The sequence below is a fragment of the Capricornis sumatraensis genome, chromosome 4, assembly GCF_032405125.1.
Source record: "Capricornis sumatraensis isolate serow.1 chromosome 4, serow.2, whole genome shotgun sequence".
In the NCBI taxonomy this organism is placed as follows: Eukaryota; Metazoa; Chordata; class Mammalia; order Artiodactyla; family Bovidae; genus Capricornis; species Capricornis sumatraensis.
Window position 1 is genome coordinate 129,970,922 of NC_091072.1, and position 27,869 is coordinate 129,998,790.

The 27,869-nt window shown below is 38.6% G+C and overlaps 1 protein-coding gene across 1 annotated transcript in view; it reads left to right on the plus strand.

Annotated features, from left to right (window-relative positions):
* SOX5 (SRY-box transcription factor 5) overlaps window positions 1-27,869 on the plus strand; it is an 837,625-nt gene that overhangs the window by 232,927 nt on the left and 576,829 nt on the right. Inside the window, exon 3 of the mRNA XM_068970546.1 lies at window positions 8,328-8,369. The gene's annotated coding sequence lies outside the window, so the exon portion shown is untranslated. The remainder of the gene's footprint in view (window positions 1-8,327; window positions 8,370-27,869) is intronic.

The window sequence follows — 27,869 nt, forward strand, 5'->3', positions numbered from 1 at the left end:
TCTTTTACAACATGTTTATTCACTGGAAAAATGAATTTGAGCTTTTATACTGTGCTTCTTCTTCTTCTTTTTTTTGCCCCCCTTTTTTGGTGATGGTAAGTGTTCTTTGACAAGATGTTTATTCACTAGAAAATTGAATTTGAGCTCATATAGTGTAAGAACCAGGTGAACTCCCATTCTCCAAATGCATCTGTTGTTTGCTTCTTCCAGAATAAATATCACAATTCTGGATGAACAACAGCTGGAAGGCTTGCATGTAGTTCCATTCCTCATGGGTCCACAGGATGAAATCACTTGTGCATCACTGACAGTTTCAAATGGAGAAGAAAAGTGCATTCCATCATGATATGTCACAGAAAAATGTTTTTTAAAAACTATATTTTCCATTTTTGAGCTGTACACTTTAGTATAGTGAATGAGTTGAAAGACGTATCTTACACCCCAACCTTCTCTAAGACTTATTTATGCTTTTTTTCTTGTAGTAGTCTTTTCAAAATTAATGTGGCCTAAGTACCAAAGTCTAGTTCGACAATGCATTCAAAGTACAAGCTGTTTGATCATTGTACTGCTAATATTTGTATGGGTATCTTTTAAAGCATGTAAAACTTTAATATTAATGTTTCATTTTATTTCACTTGTTCAGGTGAGGAGTAGGTTTTCTTTGGCAACGTCTCATGGAGTAGTGGGTGAAACAGTGCTAACAGACAAAATCCTGGCCTGGGAGTTAGTGGCTGTGGCCATACTTAATGCTGCTACGGAGCTTTGTGGCCGTGGGTCAAGGCTCTCATCTCCTTGTGCACACTTCCTCATTGATCAAATGGAGGGTTAGCTTTGGATGATTTTCTTTTCAAACCTGTGAGCCTGCAGTGTCTTCTAAATAGGTCTCAAGTTTCTTGATATTTGCTGCCATCATTGTTCGCTGGTATTTCTGACTTTCACTGTAGATACTACCAGTTCCATAAATTTTGGTGGTTGAGTGTATTTAATGATTTACTTTATCATGCAAATCTTTTATATGGCAGTCTGTTTTTGCATTCAGGAGCATACATTAGTTGTCACTGCTCTTTGCAGCATGGATAAACTTATCAGATTTAGTTGCAAACATATTTAGAAACCATGCCATGTGCTTGATTCACAACTGAAGAAATAGAACATAGCTAACACATTAATGGGAACAGAGAAACCTGAATTCCAGTCCAAAGTTTAACATTAGCTGACTCTGGGTCTTTGAACAGGTCACTTGTGTTTCAGTTCATTCATCTCAAAAATAAGGGGAAGAGGGAATTCTTTGGTGGTCCAGTGGTTAAGACTTTGCCTTCCAACGCAGGGCGTGAGAGTTAGATTCCTGTTTGGGAAGCTAAAATCCACATGCTTTGTGGCCAAAAACCCCCAAACATAGAACATAAACAATTTGTAAGAGATTCAATGAAGACTATTGGAAAATGGTCCCCATAAAATAAGGGGAAGAGACTAAGTAATGTCTAAGATTTCATCTGACATTCAGGTTCTGTCATTTTTTTCCTATAAATGTTATCATCAAAGTGATAAACAAATTTGCTTAGCATTTTCATAGCCTACTCTTTCTCAAGCATCTTTAATCCTCTTTTAATTCAGTGATGTAACACATTTATTGACCACTTACTGTAAACTAAGCACTCTGAGTCAGAAAGTACAAGATTTGAAAACAGTTATTACTTAAAAGTGGGCAAATCTTCTCACCTTCTTGAGCCATCTGCAAAATGAAGATAGCAATAGCTGCCATACAGGGTTGATAAGAGGATTAAATAAGGCAATAAAGTCAATAGCCCAGTTCCTGCCAAATAGAATGGGATTGATATTCTTATTAACAGTGTCTTATGCTATACATTTAATTTTAAACCATTAATCACAGGGCATATTTAATGGTCTATACAATATAAATATAGTAGAATATCACTTGAGTGTAATGGATTTAGAATTTCAGATGCAATTTTATGTTGATTGAGTTTCTTATCCTTTCTTTTGGAAACCTGGTACAGAAATACTTGTCTCCTCTTGTACTTAGGATTAACTGAAGTTAAAATGAGATAAGGCAAGAAAATTTGCAACATAGTATTTGGCATGTAACACTTGAAGATGTCTGTTTTAGGCAAAACTTCCCAGGTGGCTCAGGCAGTAAAGAATCTGCCTACTATGCTGGGGACCGGGGTTTGACCCCTGGACCAGGAAGATCCCTCGGAGAAGGAAAATGGCTAACCACTCTAGTATTCTTGCCTGGGAAATCGCATGGAAAGGGGAGCCTGGTGGGCTACAGGCCGTGGGGTCACAAAGAGTCGGACACGACTGAACGACTAACACAACAACTGCTACCTGTGGCAATTAGGCAATATCAGTCTAGTTTTGCCCTAGACAAGATTTATCCATGTATTCATTACCTGTGGTGGAGAATTGACTCGAGAATGAGTGGAAATAAACCATCTGGGGCAACAGAAATATGTTACCTCTTAACCTGAATGTTATTACAGAGATAAGTACATAGGTAAAAATTCTTTAAGCTGTATTAAGACATTTCGTTGTACTGAATGTAAATTGTACCTAAAAATACTCATTTTATCACAACACATAAATGCTATATTATATTTTATAGCTAGGAAATTATCAGTTAATAATAATGTTTTTCTAATGTCATAGGTAAAATGTTACTCTCATACAATACTTTTTTCAACAATACATAAAAGTGAAAAAGAGCACCATGATTCCTTGAAGCCCCTGGTGCCTGAAAGTTGTTGGAGGAACACTCAGCGGTTCTATGTATTTCACCACCCAATTGTTTCAATTTGGCACATCATATTTTAGGATATTTATTGCCTGCTTACTTCTGAAATCTATTCTTTCCCCGGTGCAGACAAAACTGTACATCATGGAGTATTATTCTTATGAGGGCCTGGTCAAAAGGACCTGATCAGTCCTCTGGCCTCTTTCTTCATGTATTTATCTGAGATGAGGACTAACTTATGACTTCTTCCAATCAGCCTTTATTTAGGATCGGGTCTGTAGGATGGAGTGGAAATGGCGGGGGCGGGAGCGGAAATGAAAGCACAAACATATACATACAGTGTGTGAAAATAAAGAAAGGCATCTTTTGTTACAGCTGGTTGCAAAAGAAGTTTCTGCTTGCATGGCTGAAGATGGTATGAGATTAGTGGGGTTGCAGCGTTGTCAGGACAAAGACAGGCTGTGTGCGAGGGATCAGTGTGTTTGTTCAGCGGAGCTTTCTCTCCAGTTGTTGACAGATTTAACTGGTGTAATGTCAGGCCTGGCTAACTCCTCCCCATGATTGTCAAGAGGCAGTCTTCGCAGTAGTAAATGGCCATGTGGAGTATACCATGAATTCCCTATTTGTGTAGTAGCTGTAGCTTAGGGTGGAGATTTAATATTGAATGGACTCCAGATTGTCTAAATTGCAATCACAGTGTTTATTTAAATAGCCTATGGGGACCATTAAAGCATTTTAACTTTTGCTCCTATGTTTCTCATGTTATGAAATCTTGAAGCACATGGGGGAGAAAAGGAAAATCCAGCCTTGTAAAAGCATTAGGATGCTAAAAGTTCTCCCTGCTGCCAAAAATGCTTCAAGAGGTTCAGTTCTCTGAGCTCACATGTAATGTGATGGATGGGATCCTGCTGTGGTCCCTAACTAGGGGATTTTCCTTATACAGATACACTCATCTGTCACAGTGTAACCACTACTGTCTCAGCTCGAGATCCTTCCCAGTATCTGATCTCCACTTAGGTCTGTCCTGATTACAGTTAGTTGTTACAATGCTGCAGCTCGAAAACTGTGCAAAACTCCCTTTTAATCACCTGAAAACTGAAAGTCACTCAGTCGTGTCTGACTCTTCTCAACACCATGAGCTATAGCCCGCAAAGCTCCTCTGTCCATGGAATTCTCCAGGCAAGAATGCTGGAGTGGGTGGCAATTCTCTGCTCCAGGGAATCTCCCTGACCCAGGGATCAAACTCGTTGCAGGCAGATTCTTTACCATCTGAGCCATCAGGGAAGCCCCTCATGTAAAATTAAAAGCTTAATAATTTCATGGCAACTATGTGATTAAAAAATTATTAAGCTTTTAACTAACCCGAGTTCGGTCCTTGGCTCAGGAAGATCCCGTGGAACAAGGAATTAGAACCTGCTCCAGTATTCTTGCCCAGAGAATTCCATGGACAGAGGAGCCTGGCGGCCTATGGTCTTGGGGTTGCAGAGTCAGACATGATGGAGCAACTAGCACTTTCACTTTTTCACTTTTCCATAGAGAAGAGCTATGTCTTTTATTCTTCTGGGAAATCCAGGGTGAATGTGAAACTCACTTTGGTGTGTGAGGCCATGGACTTGCCATGCAGAGGAAACATGTCCATCTGTTTCTAAAGCAGGACTTTGGAACACAGAGCATGACTTTAGTTTCCATGCTGTGATTTAAACACAACACAATTAAAAACACTTCACAGTCATTGTCAAAGGGCTCACAGAAAGGTCTACAGTCAGTTCCCTTCTTTAGGAAGATTTTTCTATTCTTTTGCAGATACAAAAGCCGGGGTGCATTTGAAGATACTAAGTATTATTTTCTGATTATGGCAGCAGTCTGATCCAAGAGATCTTTCTGAATCACTGAGCTCAATTTTCAACTTAAGAAAAATCCGTACTAAGTTTCTAGGGCTGTGCTAACTGCTTGGGGGTGTGTTGAAATTGGTTTCTATTCTTGAGGCTCCAACTCTAGGTGAGAGGACAAAGCATGCCTCACTAGACTAGTTCAGGGCACTTTGAGGGCTCACTAGACCAGCCCCTCTGCATCATTTTGCCTTGTGTTTATAGTGTGATAACAATACCTATCTATCTCAGAAATAAACTGGCGGTTAAGGTGCTAATATATATGAAAGGCTTCGGCCTTTCTTGAAATAAAAATACTGTAGGAGTAGTTTTGCCAAGGGCATGAGAAAATCAGCAGTAGCATTTTGCAGCTAGGCAGTGGCCATTTAACTTGACTCAGATCATGCACAATTGAAAGTTCTTTTTCATCACAAGTTTTCTGAAATATCTCTTTATGTATCATCTTGATGTATAACTACAGGGTTAATTACTTCCAAATACATCATAATGTAGGAGTAGACATTTTCCTAATATTCTTTATTCCACCTTAGAATAAAAAGTCCCAGATTTCTTTTGATTCGGTGTTCCAAATATTTGGAACAGTGTTATCGGTATTCCCCTCTTGGCCTGTTGTATACTTGCCTCTCATCTCTGATTTTTTTTTTTAGAAACATTGTTGACAAAATCCATACATTTTAGAGAAGCCCTTTTTTACCTACTATTTTCCCTTTCTTGTCACAATAAACTTTTTTTTTAAAGAATTGATCCACAGTTTATTTATTCTCACTTTTAGCTTCCTCTTGCTTTTAACTACCTCTTCTTCACCCTATCTCCTCTCTCTTTCTTTCCTAATTGTGTAAGTATTGTGAACTATCCAAAGAAAATAAAAGCTGTATAGAGGGGAGTGCAGAGAATGCTTAATCCATAAAACTGATGATCAGTCTCAGAATAACAAGAAGCTGACCATATGTCTCGTACTAGAGGGTGATATGTGCTTCCTGGGTGGCACTAATGGTAAAGAACTCACCTGTCAAAGCAGGAGACTTAAAAAACTGGAGTTCAGTCCCTGGGTTGGGAAGATTCCCTAGAGAAGGGCATGGTAACCCACTCCGGTAGTCTTGCCTGGAGATTCCCATGGACAGAGGAGCCTGGAGGGCTGCACGTCCATAGGGTTGTGAAGAGTTGAGCATGACTTAGCACATAGAAAGTGATACAGTATATATGACTAATTAGAAGAATCTCTGTTTGTTATAAGAGTTATACTAGATAAGAGTACATATCTTTCTTTTATCTGATATTCTTCTAATTTCCAGGGATATTTTTTCTAGGACTATCATCCCCCAAAAAGGATATTTTAACTTAATATATTGTTGAAAAGCACTGGAGTTTGGGACTAGAGGGGACTCAGAATTATTTTATTTTTCTGGAGCAAACTCTTGGTACTAATACTGTTGATGGTTGTTTTTTACTATATTACATTTTGCTGAGCCTGGGGACTGCTTTTGGAAGGTTTAGAAGTATCCAGGGAGGTGCCTGCCTCTTTGATTATTCATACCCAGCTCTTTATTTTTATTTGAGACATAAAATAAAAACACACCCTGGCTTCTGCTCAACCTCAACTGGCGTTCTTTTTAAAAACAAACCCCAAACTGACCAAATGGCAGCAGTACAAGTTTTTCTGAGAGTGACTCATCGTTCATGTCAATCAGAGTTCATTTATGGAAGCATTAAATTCTAGTGCCAGCCAGGCCACCTTTAGCCAAGTTAAAATGGGTTGTGATTTGGTAGGCTTGGAACGGAGGACCGAAAGGAAAACCAGAGTGATGCTATGACTCAGAAAGTGACTCTTTTTCTTCTGAATCAGAACCGAGCCACTGGTAGAATCAGTTCTCTTGGGAAGATGGCAACCTTCAGGTGAAAGGTTAAATGGAATCTCTGACCACCTATGTTCATCTTGTTGTTGGTTTCAATTCTGTGCCATTTTGGATAATTGCTTTCTCTTCACCTTTTCCCCCATTGCTTAGTTGCAAATAAGAGTAATTTTTTCCTTTCTGTGTGCCTTAAGACATTTTTAAGGGTGACTGTGAACTTTTAACCACTGGTACGTTTTATACCAGAGGTGGTTTTGCTTCTTTGTTGTTTTAACTGATTTCTGCAAAAATGTACCACACTTTTGGCACTCTGCTCTTCTGATAAACACTGAAAAATGTTTCTGTAGATACTTACCCTCTGGAATTTGCTGCTTATTCTATTTATGTACAAACAACATCAATTCTAGTTTTCACCCTTTTTTGTTCATTCTTTTTCGTAGTATTTCTCAGTTCAGTTCAGTCGCTCAGTCATGTCCCACTGTTTGTGACCTCATGGACTGCAACATGCCAGGCTTCCCTGTCTGTCACCAACTCCTGGAGGCTGCTCAAACTCATGTCCATCGAGTTGGTGATACCATCTAACCAACTCATCCTCTGTCATCCCTTTCTCCTCCTGCCTTCAATTTTTCCCAGCATCAGGGTCTTTTCCAGCGAGTCAGTTCTTCATATCAGGTGGCCAAAATATTGGAGCTTCAGCTTCATCATCAGTCCTTCCAATGAATATTCAGGACTGATCTCCTTTAGGATGGACTGGTTTGATCTCTTTGCAGTACAAGAGACTGTCAAGAGTCTTCTCCAATACCACAGTTCAAAAGCATCAATTCCTTGGCTCTCAGCTTTCTTTATGGTTCAACTCTCACATCCATACATGACTACTGGAAAAACCATAGCTTTGACTAGATGGACCTTTGTATTTTTCTCTCTCTATTTTACTTCCAAAATGATTTAACAGGGATTAATTGCTTTAGAAAGCACTTACTGATCACCTATTATGTGTGTCTACTTCATCTTTTTTTTCACTATGTCTTTGTCAGAAGCTCTTGGGTTGACCAAAAATTTGTTTGGGTTTTTCCATAATATGTTAAAGGAAAACTGGAATGAACTTTTTGGCCAACCCAAAATTTAGACTGTTTTTACTTCCATATTTGATTGATTTCTTTGTTGTTGTGTTCAGTTGCTAAGTCATGTCTGACTCTTTGTGACCTCATGGACTGTAGCCTGCCAGGCCACTCTGTCTTCCACTGTGTCCCAGGGTTTGCTCAAATTTATGTCCATTGAGTTGGTGATGCTACCTAACCATTTCGTTCTCTGCCACCTCCTCCTTTATTAAATTAATTTAGTAGATTGATTTCTACTTCATGCCATCTTTAAGTTCAGGATTTTATTAAATCTTCCAAATACCTACATTGGTCAAATTGTATGTGTGTGTGTGTGTTTTTTTCCCCGTATTGACTCTTTTTAGTCAATAAGATCAAACTTTAAGAACACTCTACATTTCTCAGCCCTCCATATCAATTGGTAATCAGGAGAGGGTTTATATCTTTTTGGCAAATTTATATGGTTGGTTCATTACAGAATTATGACCATTTTAATCCTCAGGACATTTGTTCATTCTGTATTTATTATTTTAATGCACAATTTTTGAAATCCTATTATGTATCTTTAGGTTATAAGTTCCTTGAGGTATAATACTTTTGGAAGGAAAAAATAAAGGAATGCATGGATTAATAAGCATAGCCCCTTCTTAGGAGCAAAGCTCCTTTATAGTGAAGTTGTCTATGTCCTCATCCTACTCTAAATTAATTCAGGATTCATGTGGTTTTGTAATTATAGGTACTGAGCCTTTGTGTTGTTGGCAAAGGAGAGACAGAAAAGGTAAGGATTGATGCTCCGTGGAAATCAAGGGCCTGGGACTGAGGTGAGGAGATGAGACGGTTGACGGTGGTCATTGTGGGCAACTGACAATTTAAAGTCATGGACTTTGGCATTGAACCTATTTAGTGATTAATCATTTTGGAGGTATCTGTCCCCAATCTTTATCTTATTAGCTTGAATATTCTCAAATCTATCATCATGCATCCCAAGAGTTGATTAGAAGCAAGTGGCTTGCCTGTGGAAACTGGACTTCTGATGTTTGATTAGCAAGAACATCACTACCACACAACATCCATATGGTTCTTGCCTTTTTCATGTCGTTGTATTTGATACCTGCAACTAGTTCGTTCCTCTTCCTTCATCTTCAAGGGGTTGGAAGACACTGAGTAATCAGACCTGGAGTCCAGAACAAGCAGCTAGTCAAGATCAGGTTCTTGAATTTAATCTCTCCACCAATCCATTGTTGTAATTATGGTAACTGCACACGAATCTGACCATTGCATACCCTCTAATCCCCAAACTATTATACCCTTTTGTCCCTCATTGCAAAGCAAATTGCCATTCTTCATCAGGGAGGCTTTTCTATGCAACTGGGTTTAATTTTAAAATTAAAGCATTTGGAAATTAAGGATAATTACCTTCCAGTTTTCATTTTCAACCTCAGCTTAAAAATTAGTATCTCAGAGGAATGTGTATGAAATCTCTTTAGCTAATAGCCTATATTTGTGCCCTGTGTCCCTACACTCTTCTGAAAAAGAGAAGTTAGGCTATAAACTCTGTCATGTGAACACATCCTCATGTATTAACAGGCATATTTTAAGAGTGCAACCCTTCTGAGATGTGAGTTCTTGAGTCATGAGTAAGTCATGAACCCTGTGGAAGTTCGTATATATATACACACACACATATTCATTGTTCTATATAACAAATATTTATTGAGCACACCCTTTTTGAGTCCAAGGTATAGTAGAGAGCAAAGTGAGGTCCATAACCATATGAAGACAAAGACAGTAACCTTGTAATGTTTTAAGGAAAAATCAAGCACATTTAATTTTACTATGGATGCAAAATTATATTATCTTACACTTGTTATTACTATAAATGTTTAAGGATTTCTCATTGTTTTAATGTTATGCTTTTATGTATTTAGAAGCAGTTTGTCAACTATAAAAAGCTGGATATATAAAACATATGAGTTAGCACACAACTCTCATTGGAACTGATCTTGTGCCATAGCTACTGGATTTTCAAAAGTAAATTTAAAACATACTATCCCAGTGTATACAAGTTATCTCAAGTGCTTGAAATATTGCATTACAATCTCTTTGGATGAGGTTTGGGAGCCTGTAATTTTAACAAACAAACTAGCCAACTATAATGCTGGCTGTGGAAGGACCACACTTTGAAAAATGCCATATTAGAGAGTTTATCAGAGGGGGGCTTGGAAGGGACCCTCTGAGAATTGAATGCATCTCTCTTGTTGGTGCCTCCAACTCAGCAGCTGACATTGGTGATGCGTTCAGTTTTTTTAGGCCATCCCTGTGCTAGGTACAAGCTCTGTAGAGATAAGTAAGTCATGGACCCTGAGCTCAAGGATCTCACAGTTTATATACAGCGTTCTAGACTTCTCTGCCATTTTATAACTAGTTGTCATGCTATCCTGTGGCATTTTCCATTTATCTGCTATTTATATACTTACATATTAGTACATTGCCACATTGATCCTGGATGCTTGAGTTTTTTTTAAATTACACATAGTTGTCATTACAGATGAAAACAGAGGCTCAGGGAAAACTAGTTATGTTGGCCAATTTCTGGTTATGTAGAGCAAGGACGTGGCAGAGCTCGATCCTCTGATTCCAAGTACAGAGTTTCTTTTTTTTTCTTTCCACTTCATTGCATTTCTGTGCCTTGTGAATATGAGTTTAGAATTTAGAGTATTTCTTTACCTCTCACAGGTATATCATAATATTCAGAAATTCTTCAATATGTGTGCAGGTTGTTAGTACCATGTTCCCAGCCACTGAAAAATGAACTCATTCAGTATCCTTAAGTAAAGCCAGATGGCTCCATTGAGAATGGCAAGGATCTCTTGTAAATAGGATTACTTGTACATTCCAGAAACTTATGACAACTGACACATGAACTAATACTAGGAAATAACATATAGACTTGCTGGGAGGGAGCCAGACTTTGACCACCTCCATTTGAAATGTTTCTCACATTAGAGACTCCTCTTAGTCTAACTAGTGCCATTGCTAAAGTTAATTTTTTGATTTACTATGTCTAACTGTTATTTGTCTGTTCATTCACTCATTCAATAAACATTTCCTGAGCACTAATTGTATACCAGAACAGGCCAAGTCACTAGTTATAAAATCATGAATGAGGCATGTTCCCTACCCAAATATGAAGCAAACTATATGTAATGACCACAGAGGCGTGAATAAGGGTCTTTTCTATGATTTCTCAATTCTGACAGTTACCAGTGGAAATACTGGTTGGGGAAGTGAGTGTGTGGGTGAATTCTTCAGGAAGGGTTGAAATTTGTTATAGCTACGCATCTGGCAGTACTTAAGAATTATGCATGATTTCATGTTTCCATGGGCACATGGTACATTATAACACATTATGTAATAGGCTGGTTGATAAAGCACTTTAAAATAGTATAACATTGTGCCTCTCTTTCCTCATCCTTAAATCACTGTACACACATCAGTTCTCATAATATTATTCCTAGGAGTTGTTGTGAGGATGTTTTTATTATCAGTCATCGCTGTGGTAACATCAGTCCAGAGCTGAAGAAACTGAAATGCAAAATAACTTGCCCAGGGCCACTCTACAAAAGATTGGCAGTATCGCATCTCCTAATTCTCTTTCATTTTCTGAGTCTCAGAATTTCTTTGAAAGACTTGCTAGCCTGGATATTTTGTTCATTTATTTTCCTATAACTTAGCATGGTGCTTCATATAAGGAGTAGACTTTTCTGTGGGTGGTCCACTGGCAAGCTCTTAACTCTCCAGGGCCTTGTCTTGAGGAAGATATGGTTCCCACTCTTCTACTGTTTCCTACAGAGAAACCATAGTTAAAGAGCTCTGGCCTGTATACTAAGGAGACAGGTCTCTGTGGACTTGAATTTCAAACTTTGTAGGATGCTCATCAGTTTCTGTCACTCAGAAACACTTAAAGCCATTGATATTTAATCAGTCGTCCAGTTAGTTTCTTTTCTGTAAATATCTGCCTTATTCTGACATCATCTAGCATTCTTTAGCACAGACCGCAAGCTAACCATGTCAAAGATCAACTGTGCTAAAACCAGGAGAAATAAGAACTAAATGTGAAGATCTTTTCAGACTTGATTCCACTCAATGCTTCTTAGCTATGCGGTAGAGAAGCCTGGAAGAAAGGGAAAAAAAAAGCATTTCAGAGTCAGAGAAAAATTTTCTTTGCTCAGGCAGGTCAAGTCAGTTACTTTTCCCTTTCTTGTTGCTGTTTCAAATCAGTTTACCAACTGCACAGTCAGGAAGGGAGTCTATCTTTTGAGTTTAGAAGCCTATGATGTATGACTTGGTGTACATATGAGGATGTCATTTGATGAAAATTAGTTGACTCAACTCTTATAATATTGGTTTGCTTCTTGAATATATCTTTAAGTTTTTTTCTCTCTCAAACTGCTATATTGAAAAAGAACAAAACTCCCGTTCGAACACAACAATTATTTGAAACCATTTTCCGCAGAGCAAGAGAATACTTTATATAGTAATGAGTAGCAAGCCGTGTTTTAATGTTCGCATGATTGACGCAGTGGTTCACAACAGTTCCTCTGGAACCATTCTTGCTTCTTACATTATAAGTAAAGTCTGTTCAAAGAAGGGAGCAGAAGAAAGAAAGTTTCTTTTCTGTCAGGTTGATGCAATGGGTATATGGCAACCATATAAACCTCAAGTGACTCAGTTATTACAAGGGACCTAATTACTGACCTTAGACTTTTGGATGACACTGAATACTTTTCTTAGGACCAGATTGCTTAGCTTTTTGCAAAAAAAATCCCTGTTTAGAGTTTTGCACGAAAGTTGTTAAGAGTGCAGTAGTAGCGAGATGAAGTGGGGTCTTGGTTTTTATAAAATGTTATTTCTATCTGGATAATCATCTGGATATGAGACTGAGTGTTATGACTACAGCGTGGGCACAGTGATAACTGGTTCTGGCTCCTCGGCAGGCACAGTGAGGCCAGTTGGAAATACTAACACAGATTGGAAAGCAAGACAAGCTGACTTTGGGTGGTAACCTTAGTACTTCATGTTGTTGTTCAGTCAGTAAGTCACGTCTGACTCTTTGTGACTCCATGGACTGCAGCATGCCAGGCTTACCTTTCTCACTATCTCCTGGAGTTCGCTCAAACTCATGTCCTTTGAATTGGTGATGTCTTCCAACCATGCCATCCTCTGCTGCCCCCTTCTCCTCCCGTCCTCAATCTTTCCCAGCATCAGGGTCTTTTCAGTGAGTCTGCTCTTCGCATCAGGTAGCCAAAGTATTGGAGCTTCAGCTTCAGCAGCAGTCCTTCCAATGAATATTCAGGGTTGATTTCCCTTAGGATTAACTGGTTTCATCTCCTTGCTGTACAGGGGACACTCAAGAGTCTTCTCCAGCACCACAATTAGAAAGCATCAATTCTTTGGCACTGAGCCTTCTTTTATGGTCCAACTCTCACATCCATACATGACTGCTGAAAAAACCATTGCTTTGACTATGTGGACTTTTGTCAGCAAAGTGACGTCTCTGCTTTTTAATACACTGTCTAGGTTTGTCATACATGTACACACATGTTCATTCTCAGTCATGTCCAGCTCTTTGCAACCTCATGGACTGTAGCCCACCAGGCTCCTCTGTCCATGGAATTTTCCAGGCAAGAATACTGGAGTGGGTTGCCACGCAACCCAGGGACCAAACCTGCATCTCCTATATTGGCGAATATGTTCTTTACCACTAGCACCACCCAGAAAGCCCAGCCTTCCCTGAGTGCTTGCTAATTACAAGTATCTTAAGTTCTTCACATACATTGTCTCTGTGAGGTGACTTATTACCCTGAGCTGGCTGTAGGTGACAGAAACCTAATTCGAATATGCTTGAAGGAAAGGAAGTGTTATTTCACAGAGTGTTTCACAAACTGCCTAGCTTTAGGCACAGTCGTTTCAAGGTTTATGTGCTCTCCTTATCTCTCATCTTTCTTTGCTTTTCTCTGTGATGGCTTCAGTTTTAGACAGGCTTTTGTGCATATGACCTAAAAAGTTCAAGCTTCTTTCCTCATAATTCTATCAGAATTCCAACATAGGTTATCTGTTGGTTCTGCCTGTATATTGAGTCCATACCTGAACCCATTTTTGTGGTTGAAAAGATAAAATGCCTTTTTTTTTTTTTTTTTTTTTTTGGCCAGGGCATGGTTTGAGAATGAGGGACCAGTTGTTTCCCACAGGGAAAAAGAAAAGAAAAAAAAAATTAATGTGAAGTTGCCAGGCAGGTCAAAATAATTAATCTCCATGACACCATAGCAGTATCATTTTTTCTTATTCATAAATATAAGAACATTGCCCAAGGTCACAGAGCAAATATATGGGAGTACATGGACTATAACCCCATCTGTATGATGCCAGTGCCCGTGTATCTGCAAGACACCTAACAAGGTTGAGAGTGTAAAACTAGAGGTATAAGGTCTAGATGTGATTCTGACTCCACCTACCACTTACTAGAACTGTGCCTTGAGGAACAAGGTAATTTGTCAAGTCTTTGTTTCATTACCTGTAAAATGAGGATAACAATTGTATCTAGTTCATAGGGTAAGACTGAAGATTAAGTGGCATCAGTGAATGCAGAGTGTTCTGCAGAGTTCCTAACGTATTATAAGTGCTCAGTACATGGTGACTAGTATTATAGTGTTTTGTTTTGTTGTTTTATTTACCACAAAACTGTAATTTAAATCATCAGTTGTTCTGACTTCACATTTAGTTGCTCATTTACTCTAGGTAAAAAAATGGATTAATAAACCCAAGCCATCACCTGATCAAAACTCCACATTCTTCCATTACTTAACATCGCCAATTCCGTACATTTAATTTATTTTTAAAATATTTTTGGTATTACTTTCGTAGTCTGATACAATTAACTCTTTACTATTGCTTGATGAAGCAGTAAGTTTGTACAGAAAGGGAATCACATTTGTTGTGCACCTAAAACTAACACAATGTTATAAATTAACTGAGTAGTGAATGTTAGTCACTCAGTCATGTCGACTCTTTACGACCCCATGGACTAGCCCACCAGAATCCTCTGTCCGTGGAATTCTCCAGGCAAGAAATTGGAGTGGTTGCCATTTCCTTCTCCTGGGCACCTTCCCAACCCAGGGATCGAACATGGGTCTCCTGCATTGCACGCACATTCTTTACTGTCTGAGCTACCAGGGAAGCCGCCAAATTAATTCTACTCTAATATAAAATGAAAATTTAAAACAAAGGGGGAACCACATTTTTTTCCCCTACTGTATGTTTCACAGTACTTAGAACTTTGTGTATACAATGTAGATATTTGTTGATTTCATTTATTATTTTTCTGTACTTTTGATTATGGCTGTATCTTGAAAGACCCCTCATAGGAAATTAGCAGGCAAAATGTGGTTCCTTTTCCTTGAAATTTATAGGTGAAACCAGATTTGAGGGTGAGGCTGGGAATCAGATACCAGAAATCTGTGGGAAGAGAGGGCATGCCCCCTCCCCAGGTGCAGAGGCCAGCAGAGAAGACTCCTTGTTGGGCCTCTAAGTAGTCCATCCAGCTTTTCTTGCATGTCTACCTCATTTTCAAATAAATTTAAGGCAGCACGGTGAGAATAGAATTTTCTTTAGCAGATGCATTAAAAATCAAACTTTGAACTAGGTAAGTAGAGTTTTCTAAATTGTTTCAATGATTTGCAATGTCCCAGTGCCAAATGTGGGCTTTATTTATCCGAGAGGAAGAAAATAAGCTACTTAGCAAGATCATTCTTCTAACCACCAATCTAGCCTATTTCCTTTTAAGATAATTAAAGATTTCGGTAATACGGGAGTATTTTGAATATGGATTTACTATCAATATCACACAGGAGAGCTGATTTCAGAATAAGGTGCAATTTAATGCCAGAATTTCAATATTTAAATGTCTTAGAGATTAGACTATAATGATAAATATGATATGCATATAGTATTTGTATATACATATGTATAAAACATTGTATATAATTACAGAGAGACTACTTCTGTAGCAAGTGATAATTTTAAACTCCTTAAATGTTATAATAAAGTGAAACAGCATAGTTAGATTAATGAAGTGTTTCTTGAGTCTTGGTTATAGACTATTCAAAAAGGAAGCACATATTTGACATATATTCTCACAAGAATCATGAAAGGCTCTTTGACATTTGTCTTCACATTATTTGATCCTCCCACCAGAAGAAGTGACTTGAACAGAGCCTTGCTGCTGCTGCTAAGTTGCTTCAGTCGTGTCCGACTCTGTGCGACCCCATAGACGGCAGCCCACCAGGCTCCCCCGTTCCTGGGATTCTCCAGGCAAGAACACTGGAGTGGGTTGCCATTTCCTTCTACAATGCATGAAAGTGAAAAATGAAAGTGAAAAGTGAAAGTGAAGTCACTCAGTCGTGTCCGACTCTTAGCAACCCCATGGACTGCGGCCCACCAGGCTCCTCTGTCCATGGGATTTTCCAGGCAGAGCCTTAGACACAGCTATTTAAACCACCTTTATTTATTTATTTTTTAAGGAGTTTATAACAGCAACCTGGTCAAGGTTCAAGGTCATGTGCTCTTTCCATGTGGTGAAATACTTTGGCCACTTTCTAAAGTGTAGCATTTGGACTTGCAGCCTAAAGGCTAAAAACCCTATATCTTTTAACCAGCATAAGACAGTAAGTATTCCCTCTATATTTACAGAATTTTTTTTTTTCTTTACAAAAGTAATAACACTAGGTAAACAACAAAGTGCTGCTAGCATTTTGGAGTTTTCAACTAATTTCTCAGCAAAGAAAATATACTGTGCCCCGGTTGTATTTAGTGTAAAAATAAGAGGAACATCCTTGAGACAGAAGTGATTTTTCTAGTAGGTTACCTACAAGGATATATATTGATTTCTATTGGTAGTACTGGCTTCTGCCTACAGATGTACATTGTGTCCAGGGGTTTAGGAAACAGAGCTTTTAATTCTTTGTAAATAGTAGCATTGTATGAGAGGGAATTTAGTTTTTTTCACTGCAACTACAAAAAATATTGTGCACGTTGGTTTCAAATGAATTGACCTTTTGTTTCAATGAGGGCGGTGTGTTACTTGTTATGGAGTGACTCCATTTGCCCATGCAAATAAGCACAAAGCCAGGATATTATCAGGCAATGGCAAAATTAAGAGGTAGGTCAGATTTAATGGAAACATCTGTCATTAACCCTTTTACAGAAACTGCCTCGGGGAATCCTTGCAGATAAAAGCTATGCTAAGCTATCTTACCTTGCTTTGCAGAGCTGCAAAGGCATGGCAATCACAACACAGAAATTCTGCTCAGAGAATGTACTTGAAAGACTGGCGCATTTTAGAATATGGAAGAGAACAACAAGGTTTATTTCGTGCGGCATTCTCTTTATAAAAAATTTAAAGTCAGTAGAACAATTAAGGCTGCTATTAATTTTTAGATTTTACACCACATAATGTTCCCCACTGTTGGCTACATTATGTCATTCCAGTGTCATCATATTAATACCTCAAATCACAAATGAAATATTTACAAGGTATTTTCTGAAATTATGTAAAACACAAAGTTAGAAAAAAAAGTGTACCCGTATCTGCACATGGTACTCCACGTTTGCCTATGTTGTGCAGTAGTGATAAGAGAAAGTTAATTTTGCTAACCGAGCATTTATTGAAGATAATTTATGAAAGTTGCAGTCACTTGGATGCCGTTTATTTTTGTTGCTTTAAATTATCTGTTACTAATAAAAGTATATATGAGTTGATATGCATTTGCAATGGAATTTAAGACACAACTTTAAAAGATCATAATCATGCAGTAAACTGCATTTGAAAAACAGTTTTAAGTTTATGTAAGTGAACACTTAAGTCTTAATGTTAATTTGTTTAAAGAGGGCTGTGGGAAATCCCTGATTATCTCCATAGGGGGAAACATTCCAAAATGATATTTCAGGTATTTTAGTTATGTTTATTCAGAATATAACTGCCTTTAAAATTATCTTGCCTCTCATTTCTCTCAATATTTTTGTTTTCACATTTGCCTTCATTGTCATTTTTTATTATTTCTTCTTTATAGGATTGTTTTTGCCTCCTCTTTTAACCTTGTCTTCTTACTGTTCTGATGAGTATGCCGCTGCTGCTGCTGAGTCGCTTCCGTCGTGTCTGACTGTGTGCAACCCCATAGACGGCAGCCCACCAGGCTCCCCCATCCCTGGGATTCTCCAGGCAAGAACACTGGAGTGGGTTGCCGTTGAGTATAGCCTGGCTATTTCTTTCTTTTCCGGGATGCACAGATGAAAATGCACCTCTCTTTTCACTGCTTCTTCTGTTAAATAAGGCTTTGCTGTTGCTATTCAGTCACTTAGTTGTATCCAACTCTTTGTGACCCCACGGACTGCAGCACACCGGGCTTCCATGTCCTTTGCTATCTCCTAGAGTTTGTTCAAACTCATATCCATTGAGTCAATGATGCCATCCAACCTTCTCTTTAAACTTATCTAAAAAAGCATTGTAAAATGAATAGAAGGATCATTTGCTTTCTCTACTGGGGGGCTTTTTATACAGTGTCTGATCCCTTCCTTTAAGTGGGAGGCACCCACACAAGTTTGTGTCAACTGCAGAATGATAAACCATTTTAACACATAACCAACCTCCTGAAAGCCATGAGCTTGAATTAGGTATAATTATTCCAAATATCATTTTAGGCAGATTGAGAGCGTATGGCATGAAAGAGAATTAGTTTTAACCATGGATATTTATCTGCTCTAAAAAATACTAATATTCAATTTGTAAATTTAAACATTAAAGATGTTTGAAAACTATTATTGGACTTTAAAAAAGTCAAGTAACCTCAAGCTCCAAACATAGATTTAAATGGGCTTAACATTATTTTATGTTCTTTCAGAATTCCCCTATTAATTTTGCATTGATCACAAATTAGCATTTGTTTTCAAACTATCAGTCATCTTAGTTGCTTTCTGTGGACATGTGAGCATGGATTCCTATTACTGGATCTGTTCCTCTAGGACCATGAGCTGCTCAAAGGTGGGGATACATCTGTCTGCTCTGACCATTGTACAACACTTATTTCAACAATATACACAATCAGGCACCTAATTAGTGTGGTTCTTTATTGACAGATGCTTTCATACTCTAATACTCGATTTCAGTGTGTCACTCTGCCATGTATAGAAAGGCATGACATAAGAACCATCAAAAATCTGTATCACACATGATCCTCCACTTGATTAAATATCATGTTCAGTGCTACCCCCTTCTCCCAATTATAGTGGGGAAGGCCACTGGTCCCAAAGACCAGGCAGACCTGCTTAGTTATTGCTAATAATTCCAGCTACCTCCCAACAGCTCACAAAGGCATGATCTTTCCCTGAATATTTTTCTTTCTTACTCAGCTTAATAAACCATGGTATCTCTTACGTGTCATTGTACTTTGTTCTCATTTCCTAATTCATACTATTCTTTGCATCCAGTGACTGGACAAGATGTTTTGGAGATATTGACATTTGACTGAAATGTCTATTTTGAAAGAATTCTTATTTTTTTTCATGCTTATCATGCTTTAATGATTGTTGTCTAAGAACCCTTTTGATGATTTGTCTTTTTCCATACAATTTTTTTGTTGTTGTTACAAAGAGGCAGCTGTGAAATTTCTTCTCTGAATTTTTATCTGAGGCAAGACATCAACTTTTTTTTCCCTGTCCCATGGACGGTTGACCTGTATGTAGCTAGAAGACTCCTATCAGTTCACCAAGCTGTTTGGTATCTTCTCATTATATCTCTCTTTGATAATCAGGACATGATTCCTTGGTTTCAGTCAATAGAGGCCTCTTTCTTGAAGGAGTTATCTCAAGTAGAAGCAGCAGTATATCTGACTGATAGGCTTGCTTGACTTAAATCTAGATTCTTAACATGAAACATTCTCTTGCTGCTGATTTTTTTCTCCAAACCAAAAGAGTGTATTGTTATACTAATAAGATATTCCGAACAGTCTGTTGGAATTATCTTTTAATTCTCATTTGGGAAAAACTTCAATTTACTTGATTGCATTTATTGGATAGTCACGCAATTCAGAATTCAAAAAGTATAGAAGTGTGTACCATGAAACCCAATAAAATGCACCTAAGTCATCAAAAAAAAAACCAAAAAACAAAAAAGAGAGTTTGTATCATGAAGAATATTTCCCCATTCCCGTTGTTCATTTGCCCAATTTCTGCTCTCTTCACTCCCTGAAAGGAACAGTTGTTAACTGGTTAACTTGTACGTTCTTCTAGACTTTCTTTGCTTGCTGATTCTTTGTGATAGTTCAGACATTCCCAGTCTCCCTGTTTAATGCATGTCCATGTTCACTTGATGTTCATAAAGTGTCTTACTATGAAGTGACATTTAACAATGTGCGTGTTGAATCTGGGTACTTTTTGCTTGGCTTTGCATTCATCTTTCCACTTATGTTTTGAAGAGTAATTTCATATTTTCTTTGCTCTAATTCTGGTTGCCAGGATGGCTGAATGCCATTCCTGGAAGGGGTGTGTGTTAGCGCTGGCACAGACGGAACCACTGGCACAGGAAAAGGAAACCATTCCTGTGTCAGGGAGATTTATCTATTCATTATTTTAAAAACTGTTATTGTTGCCATCATTGACCATTTATTGTGTGTGACCCATGTTCTGGGTACCATTTTAAACAAAGAACAAGGCATGTTCCTGGGTGGTGCCCAAGGAACTCCCAACTGGGCACGTTGGGACTCTGGTATGGTAAGATTACAATTTTGGTAGCCAGATCTTTGGCAGTAAGGAGAAAACAGTCTAGTATAATTGTTTCATCTGAGGAAAGCTATAAGCTTTTTATATGTGACCCTGGGGCCAATTAATATAGGGAAGGGGAAAGGACATAGCCTACCACTTTTATCTCTTTTATAAATTTTGCCCTTATAAGATTTCTCTTGGGCTTCCCTAGTGGCTTAGCAGTAAAGAATCTGCATGCTAATGCAGGAGATGCAGGTTCAGTCCCTGGGTTGGGAAGATGCCTCGAGAATGAAATGGCAAACCGTTCTAGTATTCTTGCCTGGGAAATCCTATGGACAAAAGAGCCTGGTGGGCTACAGTCCATGGGGTATCAGTGAGTCAGAGTGAGTGAGCATGCACACAAGATTTCTACTGGAGAAATATTTCCACATCTTTTAAAATGTTTGAAATCCCAGGCTATAGAAAACTAAATGTTATGTACTAAGTAGCTTCAGTCATGTCCGACTCTTTGCGACCTTATGGGCTGTAGACTGTCAGGCTCCTGTGTCCATGAGATTCTCCAAGCAAGAATACTGGGGTGGGTTGCCATACCTTCCTCCAGGGGATCTTCCCAACCCAGGGATCAAACCCAGGTCTCCTGCCTTACAAGTGGATTCTTTATTGTCTGAGCCACCAGTGAAGCATACTGGAGTGAATTCCGGTGCCCTCCTCCAGGGTAATCTCCCTGACCCAGGGATCTAACATGGGTCTCTTGCATCTCCTGCATTGGCAGGTGAGTTCTTCACCACTAGCGCCATCTAGGAAGCCCAGATGCCATAGCTAGAGTCAAGAAATCTTTCTTAAAGCCTTGCTGTGCTTCATTTTCAATTCCATGTTGCATGAGGTGCCACAATCTGATGAGAACAAGTAGCAGCCCACTTTGCAAGAGATCCCGTTTTGGAAGAAAGAAAGTGAAATCGCTCAGTCATGTCCGACTCTGCGACCCCATGGACTGTAGCCTGCCAGGGTCCTCTGTCCATGGGATTTTGCAGGCAAGAATAGTGGAGTGGATTGCCATACCCTCCTCCAGGGGATCTTCCCAACCCAGGGATCAAACCTGGGTCTCCCGCATTGTGGGCAGATGCAATTTTGGAAGAGTTGAGTGTAAATATAATGTGATTGAATTGATTTATGCTTTTCATGCATTAGAGAAAATCACTATTTACTGGGATTCTGTAGGCAGGTTTTTTTTTATTTTTTTGTAAAGTTAAGGATCTCTTTATAAAGTGAATAATACCCCATTTGTTCTTTAGGTTTGCGTTTTTGATTTATATTTTCTTTAAGGGAGAAACATATATCAAATAAGAGAGTGCACAGTAGCACTGACTTCCTAAATTATCCAAAAGGTATAACATTCAAGGATACACATATCAGAGGAAAGAAAAGAAGAAGCGAAGGGGACTACTGTTTCCCTGGTGGGCCAGTGGTTAAGACTCTGCACAGAACATACGTACACACACACACACACAAAAGGAACAAGTAGAGGAGGGAGAGGGGACTTATTTACAAATAATGTATAAAGGGATTTCCAGGTTTTACAGTGTTAGTAGAGGAAACATGGCAGCAGAAAATGATCTTGCAATATTTATTGATGGCTGTGTAATGAGGAATATAAAGACACCTATGTAATTCTCTCTCCAATATTTTTGCTTAATTCTACTATTGGTTACAAATTATGGAAAGGAAATTATTTCAGAGTTAAACTTCAGCACTTTCTTAAAGTTGTTACTTTATATTGTGAAGTCAGTCAGTTTCATTTATCTGGTTGAAGTTTACATGTTAAGGCTGACTATAAAAACAACGTTTCACATGACACTAGCAATAAACAGATGATGACCGAGCTCTATTAAATACAGTCAGATACATCCTAATAATTGTAAAAGCACTAGCCGTCTTTAAATAGGTTGTGAAAACTTTAAAAAAAATCAAGACAATGTGAAATTAGAAAACATTTTTTACTTTAAATTGGTTAATTCATTATAGATGTCAGCATATGTAAGGCAACTGAGTAGTAGCAGAAGAGACATTCATTAAGTTAAATATTAAAAACCTTTTAAAATTAGCAAATTAGTATTAAACGTATTGAAAGTAATGTAAGTAGAGATTATCCATGTAAAGAAATCCATCCCACTGGAACCTGGAATGTTGAAAGCCGTGTGTTGTTGTTTTGTTTGGTTTTTTTGCTGTTGTTGAGTGCAGTCTTCTATTTACTCAGTCATCAATAGTTTTCTGGGTGTGTCATTCCTTTCTAACTTTGATCTATATGCCTTGGGTGGGGCAGGAATTGGGGCTTCCCAGGTGGTGCTAGTGTGAAAGAACCTGCCTGCAGTGCAGGAGACATAAGTGACATGGGTTCTATTCCTGGGTTACGAAGATCCCCTGGAGGAGGGCACGGCAACCCACTCCAGTATTCTTGCCTGGAGAATCCCATGGACAGAGGAGCCTGGCGGGCTACAGTGCATGGGGTCACCAAGCATTGGACATGACTGAAACAACTTAGCACACACACACACACAGGACAGGAATTAATCGGGAAGCACAGACTTTGGGGATTCCCCACGTGAAGAAGCTGTGGAGGAGGATGAGGCAGAGAGACTGAGAAAGGCCAAGCAGAAAGGCAACAGAGTCGCCCGAGATGCCTTCCCAACTCCTCCAGGGAGGCCAAGAGCTGATGGATTTGCGTGTGATGGTCTTAAATGCTAAACAGAGGTTAAAGAGGATGAGGCCAGAGAAGTGGCCGCTGGACTTGGAAATTAGGTATCAGTTACCTTTGGGAACAGAGCTTCCATGAGAAGGTAGGAGCAGAAACTCCAGTGGATTGAATACTGTACAGGAGATGAGTGCGGAGAAAGTCGATGGGGCCAAGTTTTCGGGCAATATGGTTGTTGGTGAAAAGGAAAAGGAAGCAAGAAATAAGGGAAGCTGGATCAACAAAAATAATACAATGATTTACTACATGTTTGAGTACTATTTGTTACAAATAAACTTCCTTAAAAGGCAGTTTTCTTCTTTCCCTAACTTACCCCAAACAAATCTTGAATGGTTAGCACTTTTTTCAAAGACTTTATAGCAATTTGCTTGTGGGTTTTCAATTTGTCTATTTTTTAAAAGTAAAAAATTACCGTAGTAGGTGTTCTTGTATTGAATCAGCTTTTCACCCTTGCATTGGACACTATATGATTATTTTTTAATTCACACTTGTGGTCTACTTGGTAGAATTTGCTTTTTTTTTTTTTTAAGTGATTTTGGTCTGTAATACTGTTTGTGTGTGGTATATATATGATAATGGCACCCCACTCCAGTACTCTTGCCTGAAAAATCCCATGGACGGAGGCCTGGTGGGCTGCAGTCCATGGGGTCACAACTGAGCGATTTCACTTTCACTTTTCACTTTTATGCATTGGAGAAGGAAATGGCAACCCACTCCAGTGTTCTTGCCTGGAGAATCCCAGGGATGGGGTGGTCTGGTGGGCTGCCATCTATGGGGTCGCACAGAGTTGGACAAGACTGAAGCAAGTTAGCAGCATACACATGATACTGTCATGGTCTGACTTGGTATCAGGATTGTGGTAATGCTATAAAAGAATTGTGAGTCTTTTAATCATTTTATTGTTTTGGGAAATGTTTAAACAAGAAAAAAAATTCTCTTCAGCTTAGTTTTATTAGAATGAATATAAAATTATCTGAGTCAGGAAAAAAAAGAAATATGTCTGACATTTTTTTAGAGATGGGTCTTTAACAATCATCTCAGTTTTTCTTATGGTCATTCTCCTATATAGGCTTTCTGTCTCTTCTGCCTCTTGGTAATTTCTCTTTAAGAAAATCATTTTTAGGATGGGGAAAAGAGTATATTTTAGCCCATGGAGAAGGAACTAATAGATGAAAAGGAATTTATGATAGAAACAGAGGACTGATGTAATTAAGAAGAAAATTTTTTTCTGGAGGAAGGGGTGATGGAGTAAGAATATATTCAGAAGGGTCAGAAAGCAGCAGAAGCATTTATCCTTCAACTTGAGAGAGGCAGGTAAGGTTTGGCCAAAACAGGCTAAATTTAGAGGTGGAGGAAACTGTAATTAAAGGCGAAGAAAGCTAACATTTATTCGTTTATTCTCTGTCAGGCATTTTGCAATGTGTTATGTGGAAATACTCACACTTAATCTTCATACAACTCTATGAAGCAGGTTTTATTCTCTCTATTCTGTAGCTAAGGACACCAACAGGTTCAGTAATTTGCTCAAAGTATCACTTCTGGAAACCGTGAATCTTTTATTCGTATTTACGCAATATGATTACAGAGCTTTAAGTGAAAACAGTTATTTTTGTTTCCTATGACTGGAGTAAAAGACAGAAATGGTATAGACCTAATAGAAACAGAAGATATTAAAAAGAGGTGGCAAGAATACACAGAAGAACTATACAAAAAAAGATCTTTATGACCCAGATAATCACAACGGTGTGATCACCAACCTAGAGCCGAACATCGTGGAATGCCAAGTCAAGTGGGTCTTAGGAAGCATCACTAAGAACAAAGCTAGTGGAGGTGATGGAATTCCAGTTGAGCTATTTCAAATCCTAAAAGATGACACTGTGAAAGTGCTGCACTCAATATGCCAGTAAATTTGAAAAATTCAGCAGTGGCCACAGGCCTGGAAAAGGTCAGTTTTCTTTCCAATCCCAAAGAAAGGCAATGCAAAAGAATGCTCAGACTACCACACAATTGCACTCATCTCACACACCAGCAAAGTAATGCTCAAAATTCTCCAAGCCAGGCTACAACAGTACGTGAACTTTGAACTTCCAGATGTTCAAACTGGATTTAGAAAAGGCAGAGGAACCAGAGATCTAATTGCCAACATCAGCTGGATCATCAAAAAAGCAAAAGAGTTGCAGAAAAACATCTACTTCTGCTTTATTGACTATGCCAAAGCCTTTGACTGTGTGAATCAAAACAAACTGTGGAAAATTCTGAAAGAGATGGGAATACCAGACCACCTGACCTGCCTCTTGAGAAATCTGTATGCAGGTCAGGAAGCAACAGTTAGAACTGGACATGGAACAACAGACTGGTTCCAAATAGGGTAAGGAGTACGTCAAGGCTGTATATTGTCACCCTGCTTATTTAATTTATACGCAGAGTACATCATGAGAAATGCTGGGCTGGATGAAGAACAAACTGGAATCAAGATTGCCAGAGAAATATCAATAACCTCAGATATGCAAATAACACCACCCTTACAGCAGAAAGTGAAGAAGAGCTAAAGAGGCTCTTGATGAAAGTGAAAGAGGAGAGTGAAAAAGTTGGCTTAATGCTCAACATTCAGAAAACTAAGATCAAGTCATCTGGTCCCATTACTTCATGACAAATAGATGGGGAAACAGTGACAGAGTTTATTTTGGGGGGCTCCAAAATCACTGCAGATGGTGACTGTAGCCATGAAATTAAAATATGCTTGGTCCTTGGAAGAAAAGTTATGACCAACCTAGATAGCATATTAAAAAGCAGAGACATTACTTTGCCAACAAAGGTCCGTCTAGTCAAAGCTATGGTTTTTCCAGTGATCGTGTGTGAATGTGAGAGATGGACTATAAGGAAAGCTGAGTGCCGAAGAATTGATGCTTTTGAACTGTGGTGTTGGAGAAGACTCTTGAGAATCCCTTGGACTGCAAAGAGATCCAACCATTCCATCCTAAAGGAAATCAGTCCTGAATATCCATTGGAAGGACTGATGCTGAAGCTGAAACTCCAATCCTTTGGCCACCTGATAGGAAGAGCTGACTCATTGGAAAAGACCCTGATCCTGGGAAAGATTGAAGACAGGAGGAGAAGGGGATAACAGAGGATGAGATAGCTGGATGGCATCACAAACTCAATGGATGTGAGTCTGAGTAAACTCTGGGAGTGGGTGATGGACAGGGAGGCCTGGTGTGCTGCAGTCCATAGGGTCCCAAAGAGTCAGACATGACTGAGCAACTGAACTGATGACTGGATAGAACACATCTACTGTTAGGCATATATGCTTGTATTTGTGTATATTTGTATATATGGTCACAACTGCCAATAGATTTTCTGTGTATCTAAATATACAAATATATAAGATTAGGTATGTGGTTATATAATTCATGTGACCAAATTGTACAGCTAGAGATTTACCTAGAAGGAGCCCTCTCCAGGATAATAATAGCAATGATGATAATAACTTCATTTATTGAGGAATTATGTATTGTCTAATTGCTGACAGTTTATATTTTTTATATTTTGACTCTCACCACAATCATAAAAGTAAGAAAAGTGATCACTAGTTTTATAGATGAGCTTATTAAAGCCTCAAGAATTTCAGAAACTTGCCTGATGTCACAGTGATGGTCCTTACTAAGCAGGCAATCAAACCTAACTTTAAAGAACTGTATTTCTCTATCTACCAGACACATCTTCATTTTGGATTTTCATTTATTATCTCTCAGAATTATTTAAGTTGCTTTTTTCTGTTCACGGAAGCCCCTCGAATGATACTACTGACTTTCCAGATTCAGCTATGTGAATCTTTGATGGTTGAAGGATTTTTTTTTATGACTCTGCTAGATAGTTTTTCTTGGCCTAAGGTAGTCTATTTGAAAAATCAAAATAAAATTAAACAGACCCTCATTCTTACTCCACTGAAATGGCATGCACAGGGAGTACATTTACAAAATGTTTGTTGATGATGTTTGTGACCCTCCAGATAAGGCATGCCTTACTCAACAGGACTCAAGAAATGATACACCTATTTATTTGTACAAAAATGAAAATCGACGCACTTTTTAAAAATCCCGTGGCCATCTGACTGGTGATTTTTCTACTTGGTAAAATTAATCAATGTCCACTTTGGACAATTCATAATTCAAGGAACTTCAAAGACATTTGTCATGATCATACACAGTCACTTACTTACTCCCTTTTTCTTTTTCGCTTTTACTTTTATGCCTCTGCGCCCACAGCATGTGAAAGCATTGAAAGAAAATAAGAATCTTAGACTCATAAACATACCTGCTTACCATCTGGCAGGCATCCCAGCAGTCTGGTGATCTCCTTAGTTATCCAGCAGATAGTAGAAAAACAAGAGCCCTGTGAAGATTTCACATGTTGCCATATCCCTGCCAGATGGTGATTTGTAAAACATGGACAAATTGCACTGGCTCCACTTTCCCTCCGACAATCACAACAGAAACACTGTAGCAATTGTGTTTCATTTGAAAGCAACTTCTATTAAATAACTTTTAAGGCATAAACATCTGAAGTTGATTGGGATAAAATGTAGTGTCATCTCCAAAGAGCTAGTCCTTTACAAACTTGCTGCTCTGTGCACTGCCACTTCCAGCGTGCATGCTCAGTCATGTCCTACTCTTTGCGACCCCACGGGCTGTAGCCTGCCAGGCTCCTCTGGTATTT